Raw genomic sequence first — 15,393 nt, 5'->3', positions numbered from 1 at the left:
AGGACGCCCAAGTTTGGTACCCGATGAGAGAAAGGAAATCACGGAGGAAGCCTCAGGCTCAGGTGTGGCTTCAGGACCTCACACGCTGCTTCATTTATTTAACAATATTTACTGAATGCCTTCTATGCATCAGTGACTATTTGAGTGACTGTGGATAAAGAGAAAATGCTCTGACTCCGTGGAGCTGATGTTCCAGTGGGGGGCAGCCAAATTAAAAGAAAAAAATGATAGTGTGTGACATGACATTGAATTCTCTGCGGAAAATGGCCTACAAGTAGACCAGTGCATTTGTTACCAATTTTATCTAAGATCCCACGTAATTTTTTTAGCAAGTTTTGGTGGCTGAAAATGTTGAGAAACCACTGTATAACTTTGCTACTTTGGGGTGATGTGGTATGTAAGGTACCCAAAGACCCTTTTTGCAAAGGACACCCTCGGAATGTGTTCCCTTTAAGAGCTCTCTGGGATAATCCACCTTCGGCATCTTTTGATGACATCACCATCAGTTTTAATAAAAAGCAGCTTTAAATCAACAAGAAGGGCTTCTTGTCTAGAAGACAAGTAAACACATGGAATTTGTTACCTGAACTAGTTGTAGAGCCAAAACATAGACAGGTTCAAGACAGGCTTAGATAAATACACGGATAATAAATGTTTAATGGCATTTCAAATTTTTAAAAGAGATCATACGAACTATACGGCGTCCTGAGAGCTCGTGAGTACTCCTGGCTTCTTTGTACCAAGCCAGTGGCTTACGCACCATCCCCATCATCAACACTATATAACTGCTGTCTGGTGACTTAAGTCCCGGGTCTCCAGCTTTTGTGATAATTTTTAGCAGCCAAGTTCAAAGGCTGGGAAACCAAACCTAAGGTTGGGAATCCTGGATACTCAGCCTTGCTTTCAGTTTTCATTTCTAAGTCAGTTCACATTTATAAGACCCACACTCTCCTTTACAAAACTAGTCTCATTGACCTTTGAGGCCCCACTGAGTGAAGGAAAAACAAAAAGAGAAAACCGCTGATATAAAACTGTATCATGAGAGAGACTTCCCAGGTGGTCCAGTGGTTAAGACTCCGCACTTCCACTGCAGGGGGGCACGGGTTCGATCCCTGGTCACGGAACTAAGATCCCACATGCTGCGTGGTGTGGCCAAAAGAAAAAAATAAAATAAATAAAATTGTATCATGAGATCCTATCCATTTTGGAGGAGAAATCAGCGCACTGTTGCCATGACGCTTTATGAGGTAACAACGAGCGTGTGAATTAACCGTGCTGGAAGATCTGACCCTAGGTCTTACACACTCAGAATCTTGAATTTGTCAGCACATAGAAGGTGGAACTGTTTCTCAAAGGCAGTGCTCATTAACCAAACTGAGATTTACATATAAAAGCGAAATTCAAATTTTTACTAAAAAGGCAAAAAATATATATATATATTGTCCTATGGTCTAAAACAGGGTCAGCAAACAATGGCCTGTGGGCCAGCTCAGCCTGACGCCTGTTTTTGTAAAGTAAGTTGTGCTGGAGCACATCCAGGCCCTAGGCTTACGTATTGTCTGGGGCTGCTTTCCCCCCAGGAGCGGCAGAGCTGCGTTATGGCCACAGAGCTGCTGTGGCCTGCAAAGCTGAAAATATCTGCAATCTTGCCCTTTACAAAAAAGTCTGCCGAACTCTGGATGTGAATATTTTTGTTAATACAATTAACACATTCTCTCCTTGAAGTAGTATAAACTAAAGTGGGAAGTTTATTTAATGAGCATAGGAACAGAACAGGTGGGCTTCCTTGGGTGATACGAAGGACTAATTCTCAGCTGAGAAAGTATAAGACATAGTCGTCTATTACAGAGGAGCCATAATATTAAAATCCACCAGACAAGCTTCTTTGTCCTTTGGGCTGTGCTTGAATGGACCCTGCCACAATTTTCTGCTCTCTGTCTTTTGTTATTGTGCCTCCGTTGCTAAAGAATCCCCATCAGATTTATGTAGCAGGCTAACCCTCAGGCTTCATGTAGCATGAACAAAACTGGTCCTGTTTCCTCCCTCCACAGAGCCAGCTCATCACAGTGACACAGCTGAACGGAACACAGAAGTGACTCCAAAGCCATGACGTGAAACATAGCTATGGACTCGGTGCTCTCAATGGTGGTAAAGGATGGCTACTCCTGACAACACAGCCAACTTCTGAAAATCATCTTTAGCTCCCTCACGCACGTTACACTGCTCAATCTTCTTTCTCCTTTTTCAAAATTCCATTACGCTGTATATGAGATGTCTTCATCACACAGGCAGACCGCCTTTCTCATTTCTCTAGGTATCACCATGCCTTTTCTTATGTACACCAACTTAGTGTCTCCTAGTTCTGTTCTTCACTCCTCACCAAGATGCTATGGCTAGGGAAACAAGAAAAGAAAGAAAGAGAGAAGGGGGGGGAGAAAGAGAGAGAGAAAGAAAGGAAGGAAAGAGGAAGGAAGGAAGGAAGGCAAGAAAAAAGGAGAACAGAAACAGAGAAGAAAGCTCCTAATCTGTAAATCTTATTCCTGCCATATTTCAATAAAGTTGTTGCATGTTGACTTGTGTCCTCCCCCTCCAAAAAAAGATGTTGACGTCCCAACTGCCAGTACCTCAAAATGTGACTTGTCCATTGTCGCAGATGTAATAGTTAGGGTCAGGTCATACTGAGGTAGGGTGGGCCCCTGATCCAATATGATTGGTGTCCTCATAAGAAAGCAGCCATGTGAAGAAAGAGACACACAGAGAACACCATGCAACAACGGACACGGAACTGGGGTGATGCAAACCAAGAAACCAAGCAATTGCAGGTAAACACCAGAAGCTAGGAAGAGCCAAGGATGGAGGCCCCTCTACATTTCAGAGACAGCATGGCCCTGCTGTCATCCTGACTTCAGACTTCTGCCTTCCCGTACTGTGAGGCAATACACGTCTGTTGTTTTAAGTCACCCAGTTGGGGTGTTTCATTACAGCAGCCATAGCAAACTGATACATAAATATATTGAACCAAGTCTTGTAGCTCAGTGCCAGACTGTGTGCCAGACCACTTCAGGGCATTGGTTTGATAGCTGAACCCATTCTCTTTTTCCAATTTTTGGGGGGCTCCTCATGTTCAGCCCCACTTACTTTCTGCACGTAAGATGGCAGACATTTTGCTATAAGAATTATTTCCCATCTACCTCGGTAAGTCCTTTTTAGAAACATTCTGCACTAAGCACTGTGTCTAGTACGAGAACACTTTCCTAAAACAATGTGGAAGTACCTCTTCTTAGACATTTCTAACACACGTCAAGTTCTCTCTTCCGTGGGTGTGCAGTGCGTTATGAAACTAAAACACTCGTCCACCCACGCCAAGGCCTTTCTTTTCTGTGACTGTGATTTACCACACTGCCCATTAACCTCAGCATCTGGAACCAGGCCACACTCCTTCCCCAAATCAGACACATCCTTTAAGAATGGACCAACATCCTTTAAGAAACATCGAGACTCATGCAGATTCTGGCTCAGTCACTGGTAAATAACAGTGATGATGATGACAGGAGTCTTTGGCTTTTTAAGCCATAAACTTAGCTCCAGAGTTTTGATTCATAGCTGGATACGAAACACTGTGGGAACTTTGATTAGCAGGTGGTCCCATCAGGTGGATGAATTGTTTCTACTTTCTCCATAGTTATTCACAGTTCATTTTCCCTTCAGGATTTTTTAGGTAAGGGCTTGGAACTCTAACATGTTTGGGTTTTAAATTCTGGAAGGCACGCGGTGGAATTTTTTGGCACTCTCTTCTGAGTGATTTATGTACTGCTCCCATTGGATGATCTGTTTTACGCATGTGTGAAGGACTGATGCTCTGGAAACGTTTGCTTCAAATTTGCATGTGTTGGCCCTTCTGCACCCTGCACTTCACACTGAAATGAAAAAACTCCTTCCCTGAGAGATAGTTACACTACATCCTGAGGGAAAAGATCTTGAGATCCTTTCACCCCTTTTTTTTCCCACTGGTAAGCATCATTAAGAAGCCAAGAGTAGGAACTCTGATTTTAAGATCAGCTGGGAAGATACCCAGCTAAAATAACTTGGAAATATGTTGGGAATTTCAAAAACATGATGTGTGGAGAAAGGATAATTAAAACAAGAATCTCTGAGGCCTCCAGAAAGCAGCAAAGCAGCAAATTCTGCTAAGGCATCTGGTAAGAGTTTCTCTTTGATGATAGCAGACGATTAGTGGCTCTTCCACTTCTGAGAATGAACATCGCCCTTGTTAAACAGAAAGAGCACTGCGAACAAGTCATCTCCAAATCACCCTGAAGGTAGCGGTGTTGAAGCATCAGCCCTCTTGGAATAACTCCTGCCAGAGTCATCCTCTAGGACAGTGAGACACATGCTGGCTTCATAAAGAATGGTATCAGTCCCAGAATTTAGAATTTAGAGCTGGAAGATGGCAGAGATATTCCACTGGGTTTTAGACAGGCCGTTGAGTCTATCCATTGGGCACCCGTCAATAAATAAGATTATGTCATCTTGATCTTTCACTATCAGTTGGGAACCCCATGGGGTGTAGGGTCAAGCCCACTGGGCAATAATCAATAATAGCCCCGTGCTAACAGGGGTCACGTCTGGCAGTCTGGTTTGTCAACAGGAACCCTGTATTCACACAAAGAACTGAGTCTAGCTTATGAATAATCTTTCTTCATCTAGGATAACAAGCGATTTTCTAGTGGCCCGTCCCCATGCTTGGTGCCATGGGAGAGATCAATGTACCCAGATGCACCCCTATGAAGGCAAAGACTAGTCTGGGTGCTCTTCGAGACAGCATTGTATCAATTAGCATCCATGAGGCAGACAGATGGCACATTAACGAGAGTTCAAGCAAAGGAAGTTGAATGAAGAAGCAGGGTGAAGGGAACCACGACGGATGCTGACATGCTGGGAGGAGCGACAGCAGTGATCTGTCACCACCCTGGAGTCTGAGAGAACACACAGAGGGAGTGGCACTCCCGGAGCCTGAAGCGTTGGAGCCATGGGAGAAGGCGCAGGTCCTTCTGCAGCAGGTGATGGAGCCACTACTACAACTGCAGTGAAGCAGGAGGGACTAGAAAATGAACAGGGGCCTCCTTTCTCTTCCTAGCCTGCAGTCTGCTGGAGCCACTCTCCTTTAGTCCGAGCTCAAGGCAAGCTCTCCTTTAGTCTGAGCTGGGAGAGGTGACGGAAGCAGTGTACAAAGAAAATCATTCTGGCCATGGGGTCCCAGATGGACTGCACTGGGGAGCAACTGGAGGTATGAAGACGGGTTAGGAAACTACTCAAGCTAAGAGGTAGTTCCGGCATGAAATGATAAGGGCTCAGACTGCAGTTATGACAGTGGGAAAGGAAGGACAGGGCAGACTCAAGAGACATTGGTGAGGATGACAAACAGGCCTTGGCGACTAATTGAAAGTGTAGGGATGGCTGAGGAGAGGAGGAAACAACGGTGCTCAAGAGGTTTGCAGCCTAACTGACTCGGAAAATGATGGTGTTATAGAGAGATGTGGCAAGTTAGCTGGAGAGGGGGAGGCTAATAATTTACTGAAACAATTATGATGATTTTAAGGTTCCGGTACACCATCTGGGATGATATTTATTGGAGGTATTCTTCTTCACACGAATACTTCACCTGGGTTCAAGAGCTCATAAATGGCCTGGCTGTCCACCATTTCCCCAAACCCCAAACCTAAGACATCCTCATCAATCCTTTCTCCATTACTCCCAAATTAATCAGTCTCCAAATCCTATTCATTTTACTTTTGTTATCTCTCAAATCTACCCACTTTCCCCAATCCCATACTCTTTATCTTTGTTTCAACCACAATCATCTTTCACCTAGAATTCAGCGATTCTTTACCAAATGGTGTCCTGCCCCACCTCCATCATTTTCCACAAAGAAGTCAGCCAGGATGGTCTTTCTAAATAAGAAATCAGATTCTGCCATCTGCAGATTATAGCCCTTCGGTGGCTCCCTTGGAATAAAGCCTTAACAGAACATGATAATCTTCTCATAGTTGACACCTGTTTCATTGTCTGCCCTCCTCTCTCATCATTCCATGTCTCACCTTCTATGTCCCAACCACACTGAGCTATTTACATTTTCTTGAATGTGTCACACTCTCTCTCACTCCCAACCTTGCACATGACTGCCTTCTCTGTCTGGATCATCTTCCTTCTTTCACAACGCATCATTCTCGACATCAAACGCCAAAATATCCCTCCTCCTTCAGGGAGACTTTGCTGACATCCCAAGGCCATTCTGGGTATCTCTTTTCTGTGTTTCCTCAATATTTTATTCGTCCTGTAATCACTGCTTGTAACACTGTGTAGAATTAATTGCTTATTTGCTTATGTGACTTCCACTCTAGATCTATGTGTCTAACCACAAAAAAGTATTTGTTTAATGAATGAATAAATAAAGCAAGTAGACACATTGTCCTCTTGGTATTTAAATCAATTCAACAAGCTGGCACTGTATAACTACTGCCTGCCGTGCCCTGTGCTGGAGGTTGGGTGTATAATGGTGAGCGCACTCCTGCAGACAAGAAATGTACAATCTAGTATAGTAGAGTCAGTGATAAGTCAGCAAATATATTACACAAAGTGTTCAGTAATATGGAAGGGTCAGATGAGTGCAGTGGAAAAGGCCTATACTTAAACTCAGATTGAGGTTCAAATTTATTCTCCAATTTTTATATGACCTTGAACAAAAGGCTGAACCTCTTAAACCCCAGTCCTTTAATCTATAATGAGGACACAAATCCTATTTTAGACCCTATTATGATTAAGTAATAACCGTGGGGCATCATAGGGTTCGTAGATGTTCAATAAATGCTATTTTCTTCCTTTACATGTTTTGCTGTTGTGTTTGTGCTGTCATTGTTCGGGACTTAAAACATCTTCGGATACACCTTGTTAAAACGTAACAGCGGGTGAGGTGTGGGGATGGGGCAGAATTTAATCACAGAAAGGGGCTCAGATATTTCCTGAGAGCTTTTGTTAGGGGAAGAAGGAAAGGTCGCTGGGAAGGGTCCAGAAACTGAGGCAGAGACTCAGTGGGTGGATGTGCACGGGAGGGGGAACTGGGATCTGATTGGCATGTTGGCCTATGACTGATACTGGCCTCCTCACTTGAAAATCCTAGGAGCTCCTAACGTCCACAGAGTGTTCCAGCCACAGCTAAGACCCATCCACTCACAGCTCTCACACATTTTCTCCTTCTTTCCAACCAGCTCAAAAGGACCTCGATGTGACCAGCAACAGCAGCAGCAGAGCAAAGCTAAAACTGCAGGCTTGCCTCTAGCTAACTATATTTCTTCACAGTGTCTTTTTTTTGTTTCTTCTTTAATCCATCAGCTCTTTTCCTGGCCCTATTCCTGCCTTAGTTTGAGATCTCTGCTAAATTTCCCCAGATCAGGGATTTTAACGTAGCGGTGGGTTATCCCCAGTGAGCAACGAGGGCAAAAATTGAGTACAAAACAATAAAATGGAAGTAAGAAAAAAAAAAAGAAACCAAAATAAATATCAAAAGCAAAGAAAGGAAGAAGAAAATTGTACTCTATTTACAGATGGCATGAGTATTTGTGCTGAAAACCTCAAGGAAATCTACATGACAGCTACTAGAATTAATATGTAAATTTAGCAAGGTGGGAGAGTACAAAGTGAAGCATCCAAAAGTTAATTGTATTCTGTACGCCAGCAGTAAACAATGAGAAAATTAAATAATAAAAATTCGATTTGCAAGAGTACCTAAAAACAAACAATACTTAGGAATATATTTAACAAAAGATACGTGAGAACTCGTCACTGAAAATTATAGAACATTGCTCAAAGAAATTAAGGAAGAATCACATACATGGAGAAATAATCCATGTTCATAGGTTTATCGGAAGGTTCCGATTCATAGTACATTAAAATTCATAGGTTCATTGAAAGATTCAACCGTTAAGATTTCAATTCTACTCAAATTGACTGAGGGATTCAAAGTAACCCCAGTCAAAATTCCAGCCAGTATTCTCACTGAAATTGACAAGCTCATTCTAAATTTTATTTGGAAATGTGACAGCTCTAGAATAGCCAAAACAATTTTGAAAAAGAAGAACAAGATGGACCTTGATAGTGTAAGAAGAACTTATGCTATCTACAAAAATCGAGATAGTGCAGTACTGACAGAAAGATAGACAAAAGGAACAATGAAACAGAATAGAGTCCAGAAAGAGATCCACACATATATGTCTAATGGTGCTGGAATGACTGGATATCCATATGCAAAAAAAAAAAGTGTCAATTCAAACTATACACAAAAATTAACTTGAAATGATCATAGACCTAAATGTGAAGCCTAGTACTATAAAATTTCTAGAAGAAAACAATGGAGAAATTTTAGTGACCTTGGGTTTTGTGAAGATTTCTTAAATAGGAGAGAAAAACCATGAGCTATAAAAGAAAATGCCAGTAAGTTAGACTTTATCAAAATAAAAATTTGGGTCTTTAGGGCTCCCCTGGTGGTGCAGTGGTTAAGAATCCGCCTGCCAATTCAGGGGACACAGGTTCGAGCCCTGGTCCTGGAAGATCCCACGTGCCCTGGAGCAACTAAGCCTATGCGTCACAACTACTGAACCCGAGTGCCACAACTACTGAAGCCCATGTGCCTAGAGCCCGTCATCCACAACAAGAGAAGCCACCACAATGAGAAGCCTGCTCACCACAATGAAGAGTAGCCCCCACTTGATGCAACTAAAGAAAGCTGGCATGCAGCAATGAAGACCTAATGCAGCCATTAATTAATTAATTAATTTTTTTAAATTGGGGTTTTTAAAAGACACTGTCGAGAAAATGAAAAGACAACCAAGAGAATGTAAAAAATGTTTGCAAAGCATATATTTAACAAAGGACTTGTATCCAGACTATTTAAAGAACACTTACAATGCAATAATAAAAAGACAAACAATCCAATTAAAAAATGAGTGAAAGAATTGAACACACTTCACTAATGACAATATATAAGTTGCATGAAAAGATGTAAATGACACTAGTCACCAGGGAAATGGAAATTAAAACTACCGTGAGATTCCACCATGCACCCATTAGAATGGCTATAATTAAAATGGACAAAACCAAATGGAGGTGAGGATGCTCAGCGACTGGAATCCTCATACACCCCTTCTGGGAATATTATATGGCTCAATCACTCAGAAAAAAACCTTTTGGTAATTTCTGAAAAAGTGAAACATACGACCCAGACGTTCCACTCCCAAGTATATACACAAAAGAAATGAAAACGTATGTCCACACAAAGACTTGTACACAAGTATTTATAGCAGTTTTGCACACAATAACCCTAAATTGGAAATCATCCATAGCAGCTTTCTGCAAAACAATCAAAAACCAAAACCAATCCAGATGTTCACCGGCAGGTTATGGATAAACAGAAAGTGATACATGCACATGGTGGAATATTATTCAACAATAAAAAGAAACAAACTGCTAAATACACAACAAAATGAATAAATGTCAACATCATTATGTTGCGTGTACGATGCCAGACATAAGAGTATGATTCCATTTATATAAAAGTCTAGAAAATTTTAAAAATCTGTGACCAAAAAGCAGCTCTGTTTTGATTGGGGCCAAAGTAGAAGAAGGGAGGGACAACAAAGAAGCAAGGAGAAATTTTGGAGAATGATAGAAATATTCTCCATCTTGATTGTGGCAGTAGTTCCACATGTGTACACACTGAGTTGTGCATTTTAAATGGATGCATTACATTGTACGTAAATGATATCTCAATAAAGTTGATTTTCAAAAACAAAGAAGGCTAGCCCAGTGCTATGTGTCTCCATATACCTACATCTCTACGTATAACCACCAATCTCTGGAATTTGAACTTAAACTTTCCAAACAACATCAGTTACCTCACAGTCTCATAGAATGAGGAACGCATTCGCTGTCCATTTTCCTTTCCTTCCTGTCATGCATACCTCCACATTTCACTCTGTCTACCACTCCACCCACAAAATAAAAGTGTGAAGTTCCCTTCTGACTAATGCAACAACTTTAGACTCCCCCTGAAACAACAAACACAACAGCACGTGTGCATGGCGTATGTGCGCCCTTTCCCCCAAAACATCCCTTTATGGGGGGCGCTATACAAGGAAGCAAGTGATGTAATCATTATACGTGATAACTAAATGGTTAGAGGACAGGAATAAAGAATTGTAGGAGTTAACTATTAATCTGTGATGATACATAAATCATGTCACTTTGGAGTGGATTATTGAGGAGGAAGGGGACAACCATTTTCAGATTAGCTGCATCAACACGGATGTGCAGGGACTTCCCTGGTGGTCCAGTGGTCAAGAATCCGCCTTCCAATGCAGGGGACTCGGGTTCGATCCCTGGTCGGGGAACTAAGATCCCACATGTCGTGGGGCAAGTAAGGCGGCGCGCTGCAACTACTGATTTCTAGCGCCTCAACTAGAGAGCCCGCCTGCTGCAAACTACAGAGCCCACGCGCCCTGGAGCCTGCGTACCACAACTAGAGAGGAGCCCGCGTGCTGCAACTAACACACCGTGCAGCCAAAAAATAAATAAGTAAATAAAATGTTAAAAAAAGAGAGAAAGAAACCCACTGGATTTAAAAACAAAACAAAAACACTGGTCTACAAGGTTTCACGGGTGTCCTGCACACCCTCACCTTCAGGTCACCTGCTACACAGAAGGTCAGCTAAACTAGCTTGTTTCCTTCAGTCTAGCCCAGAGGTTCCCAACCTTTTTGGCACCAGGGACCGGTCTCGTGGAAGACCGGTGGGGGTGGGGATGGTTCAGGTGGCAATGCGAGCGATGGGGAGCCATGGGGAGCGGCAGATGCAGCAGCTCACTCGCCCCCTGCTGTGCGGCCCGGCTCCTAACAGGCCGCACACCAGTACTGGTCCATGGCCCGGGGGTTGAGGACCCCTGGTCTAGTGAGTATTTTCTGCTAGTGGGGATTCCTTAAAGCTGCAAACAGTTAGCCTGATCCTATAATTTGCTGTGTTCCCAAAGCCAGTCACAATAATTCCTCCTGATTCCAAGAAGGTATGCCCAGCATCTAGAACATCTTTCTGCTGTTGTCCACATACCCAGTCCTATTATTCTGACCAGCTGATGACTGATATTTGTGTAGGGTCTGAGCTCTGCTACTCGTGTCAATAGTATCTGCTGACTCAGAGAAGCATTACTGTAGTTAACGTAGAGGTCCTGCTAACCTCTCTCTCTTTCTGAAGGCCAGTTAGTATTGCTTCTGAGTTAGGGCATTGGAATCATGAAATTTTGCTGAATACGGTCGTAACATTTAATTCCTGCCAGTTACCCTCTGGTCAGTATTAGAGGTCTGCAGATGGTCTGGCAAGGTTTCTAGAAGCAGTAGAAACCAGCAGCTGACTGCACAGCTATATAAAATTAAAAGCTGTTTCAAGATATGTACCATATGTACATGTACAAATCCATTAGGTAACATGGTGAGCTTTTTGCATTATATGGGTATTAAATGCTATGAGAAATAAGGGACAATCAGAGAAATACATTGGCAAGGAAAAGAGAGAAACATGTATCGAAATCTTAACCTAGGATGGTTGCTTCCCAGTTTTTTGGTTTTTTTTTTTGCGGTACGCAGGCCTCTCACTGCCGCGGCCCCTACCGTCGCGGAGCACAGGCTCCAGACGCGCAGGCTCAGTGGCCCCCGCTCACGGGCCCAGCCGCTCCGCGGCATGTGGGATCTTCCCGGACCGGGGCACGAACCCGTGTCCCCTGCATCGGCAGGCGGGCTCTCAACCACTGCGCCACCAGGGAAGCCCTGCTTCCCAGTTTTAATAGGATATATTTCAGTTAAGAAAACATGGAGAAAACAGATGCAAGACTTAAAACTCTAAGAAGACTGGTCAGTAGCAATGAGTGAAAATAGCAATGCCTCTTTTCTAGAATCCTTAAAATATATTAGTGTCTTGTTTTAAATTAGAGAGAGACTAAATTAGTCTTTTATGACAATTATGACAGCAAGTCTAGCACTATGGTTTTCATTTTAGGAGTGTTATAGATCTGCATAATATTGTAGGAGCAAGGAGTATGATCCTTATACCCATTGAAGAAATTAGTGATAAGAAGTTAGACTAGCAGAGAAATGAACGTTCAAAGGGAAACTTTGAAAAGATAATGAGATATTTGAATGAATTCAAGGAAACCTGTTTACCAGCTGTTTGGCTAAAAGTTCACGTAAAAAAATTCAGGGATGAGGCCTGCACTATTTGAAACTCTATGTGTCTTCAGGAGACCAACACTGGGATTAAAACTGAAAATCTTTCATCACTTTTCTGAATATTGGGACAATATGGTGTTCAATTGTAATCCATATGTTTAGCATTTTTAAGGTCAGGTTTCCTCCGGGTTTCATGAGCCATCAAGGAACCTCTTCTTTTAGTTGTGTAAGCCAAGGTGACTCTATAATGAACCAGGGTACAAGCCTAGCTTTTACACACTTTTCATGACCTCTGTCCCCGATCAGAGAAGGATCTCTCTGGTCTGAGTCTGCCTGACACTGATGGCATGTGTGGGCAGGTCTGCTGTACGCCTGCCTGGTCTGCAATTCTAGGTGATGCTGGGGTTTTAGAGGAAGAAAGGATCATACTCTGACCCTCTCTGAGTTCAGAAGCAAAACAGAAATAGACACCAGAAGGATCAAGGTGGGGAACACTGAGAGTGGCAAAGAATGGTTCCCCGCCAAAAGGAATTGTCAGCGGAAGTTTTCCTTTAGCTCAGGTTAGATTTCAAAAGACATTTCTCTAAGCGAAAGTTAATATTAAATTGGAGTTCAGAGAGTAAACTAAATTTTTTAAACACTGTAGTCTGAAGCCATCTCTTTAGGGTAGCAAAGTTGAAATCCATATGCTAGCAGATGATCTTTGACTTCAAACAATTTTAAAGGACCGACATCACACTTTTTAATACTCCTTGTTATTATTAGCTCTATTCAAAAACACGTTTCTCACAGGTTCTTTGCACACTGTTAAATGTGCAACAAAGGTAGACGCATTTATTTTTAAGTGAGGAGAATTTTCAAGGACCTTAGGCCTCACTGTTCAGTTTGTACAATAAGTGGGTGGGACATTATATGGATGACCCGGCATTCATGGGTCGCGCTGAAGAATAAATCCCTTAGAATTAATTCCCATCTTTTTTCTTGAATTTTGGTACCTGGCTGTTTTTTGCAGTGGCATCTTCCGTCTTTTATCCCAGTTTACAGTTCTATTCTACCCCTATATCCACGTCTGGTATTCACCACAAAGTTGTTGAAGAAGTTATTATTGAACAAATCATTGTTGAATCAACGAATTTTCTACCATAAAGCAGCAAATTAAACACTACGTCTAAGTTATTGGCATACGGAAAGATGAAAACCCACAGGCCTCGTAAAAGAACCTTTAGGCAGCAAATTTTTTACTGGTTTAATTTTTTTTACCTTTAAAGTTTTCCTTTCTTCTTTTTTCTGGAGATAACTGGAGTTTGTTGCTTAATTTTCTAGAGTTTTCTCAAGCAGCCTTCCCCCAAAGTCCAACGCTAGGGAGGCTGCACAGGTGAGCAGACCGGCGAGCGTGTGATTGAGGCGTAATCTTGAGTCACAGCCACGGTCCTGGTTAACTCGTTCTTGAAGGAGCGGGAGGGGGAAGGGGGAAGAAGGGGGGACCCTGGTTGGGGTCAGGGGGAGACGGTGGCTGGGGTGGGGAGGGTGGTACAGAGGACAGCAGGGCAAAGGGTAGGGGTGCTGGCGGAACGGCCAGCCGCAGCGCGTCCGGCGTTTCCCGGCCGGGTTACTAGCACCGCCCGTGAGGCGCCTGCGCGTTACACCCAGAGCCCCGCCCCTCGCACCCGTTACGCCATCATCCGGGCCAATCAGAGTGAGGAGGTCCGGCAGTGCCGGAGAGTCTTTGCCCAGCTGGCTAGAGAGTCAGTGCCACAGAGTTCACGAACATTCTCAACCAAGTCGTGACCCGACCTTCCGGTCTGAAGACTGACGGTTTTAGCATTGAATCCTGTTGCATCATGGTGACCATGATGGGTAGTGACACGACCAGCAAGCTGGGCTTCGAGGAATTCTAGTGCTTGTGGAGCAACATCAAAATGTGGCAAACAGTTTGACGTTGACCGTTCAGGGACCATGGGCAGCGGTGAACTCCCCAGGAACCTTTGAGGCAGCAGGGTTCCGCCTGAATGAGCATCTCTACGACAGGATCATCGGACGCTACTCAGATGGGGGAGGGAACATGGATGTTGACAGCTTCATCAGCTGTCTGGTCAGACTCGTCAGATTTCTGTGCCTTCAAACCTCTTGACAGACGTGGCACCGGACAAATCCAGGTGGACAGCCAGGAGTGGCTGCAGCTGACCATGTATTCCTGAATGGGAGCCCCAGACCTGCCCCCTCATTGCCTCGCCGCAGGACTCACCTTGGACTCTTCCGTCTCTCCCAGGGCTGAGGCTGATCGCAGTCACACCTTCACGGGCCTTTCAGTTCTCCCAGCCCTTGGCATCCAGCTTCTCAGTCAACAGCCAGGGCCCAACAAGCTTCACCACGCCCTGCCCGCAGGGTGACCCCAGGCCAGCACACCCAATCTCACACCCACTGCGTGACCCCTCTCCCGCACCAGTGCCATGTCCAACACTTGCGTTGCTTCCACATCCCAAGGGCCCTTCTCTCAGTTCTGGGAGGATCAGTCCAGTCCCTACACACCCTGGCATACCCATTCAGTTACCACCCGGAGAGCCCGAATTCCAGGCCATAACAGGCCCATATGCCCCAGTGCCTTTGTCTGTATTCTGCTCCCAGCCTGCCAGGCCCAAAAGGACAAAAATGTACCCCAGTGGCTGCTCTCTCTGAAAAAAAGAAAAAAAAAACAGTCCAACAACTTTTTGCAGTCACTATAAACTCACGCATACCTCAAAGCCTTTTTGAAGAACTAACATACAGCTCAAGATTTTAACACTGCTATTTTGTGCTACAATTCAGATTTACTTAGTTAGGTCAGAAAAGTTCCCTCAGTACAGAAATCAATAGTCTTTTCTCCCCCCCCCTTTTTTTTTTTTTTTTTTTTGCGGTACGCGGGCCTCTCACTGTTGTGGCCTCTCCCGTTGCGGAGCACAGGCTCTGGACGCGCAGGCTCAGCGGCCACGGCTCACGGCCCCAGCCGCTCCGCGGCATGTGGGATCTTCCCGGACCGGGGCACGAACCCGTGTCCCCTGCATCGGCAGGCGGACTCTCAACCACTGCGCCACCAGGGAAGCCCCTACCCCCCTTTTTATCTTGGGAAGTGATGGAACAGTGTAGAAGTT

At 44.0% G+C, this 15,393-nt stretch overlaps 1 pseudogene; it reads left to right on the top strand.

Moving 5' to 3' along the window:
• Nucleotides 1–14,463, top strand: part of LOC112413129 (calpain small subunit 1 pseudogene) — a 34,191-nt pseudogene extending 19,728 nt beyond the window's left edge.
• The last annotated feature ends 930 nt before the right edge of the window (nt 14,464–15,393 follow it).

The sequence above is a fragment of the Neophocaena asiaeorientalis genome, unplaced genomic scaffold, assembly GCF_003031525.2.
Source record: "Neophocaena asiaeorientalis asiaeorientalis breed wild unplaced genomic scaffold, Neophocaena_asiaeorientalis_V1.1 scaffold14, whole genome shotgun sequence".
Classification (NCBI taxonomy): Eukaryota; Metazoa; Chordata; class Mammalia; order Artiodactyla; family Phocoenidae; genus Neophocaena; species Neophocaena asiaeorientalis.
This window is presented reverse-complemented; position numbering and strand designations above follow the sequence as displayed.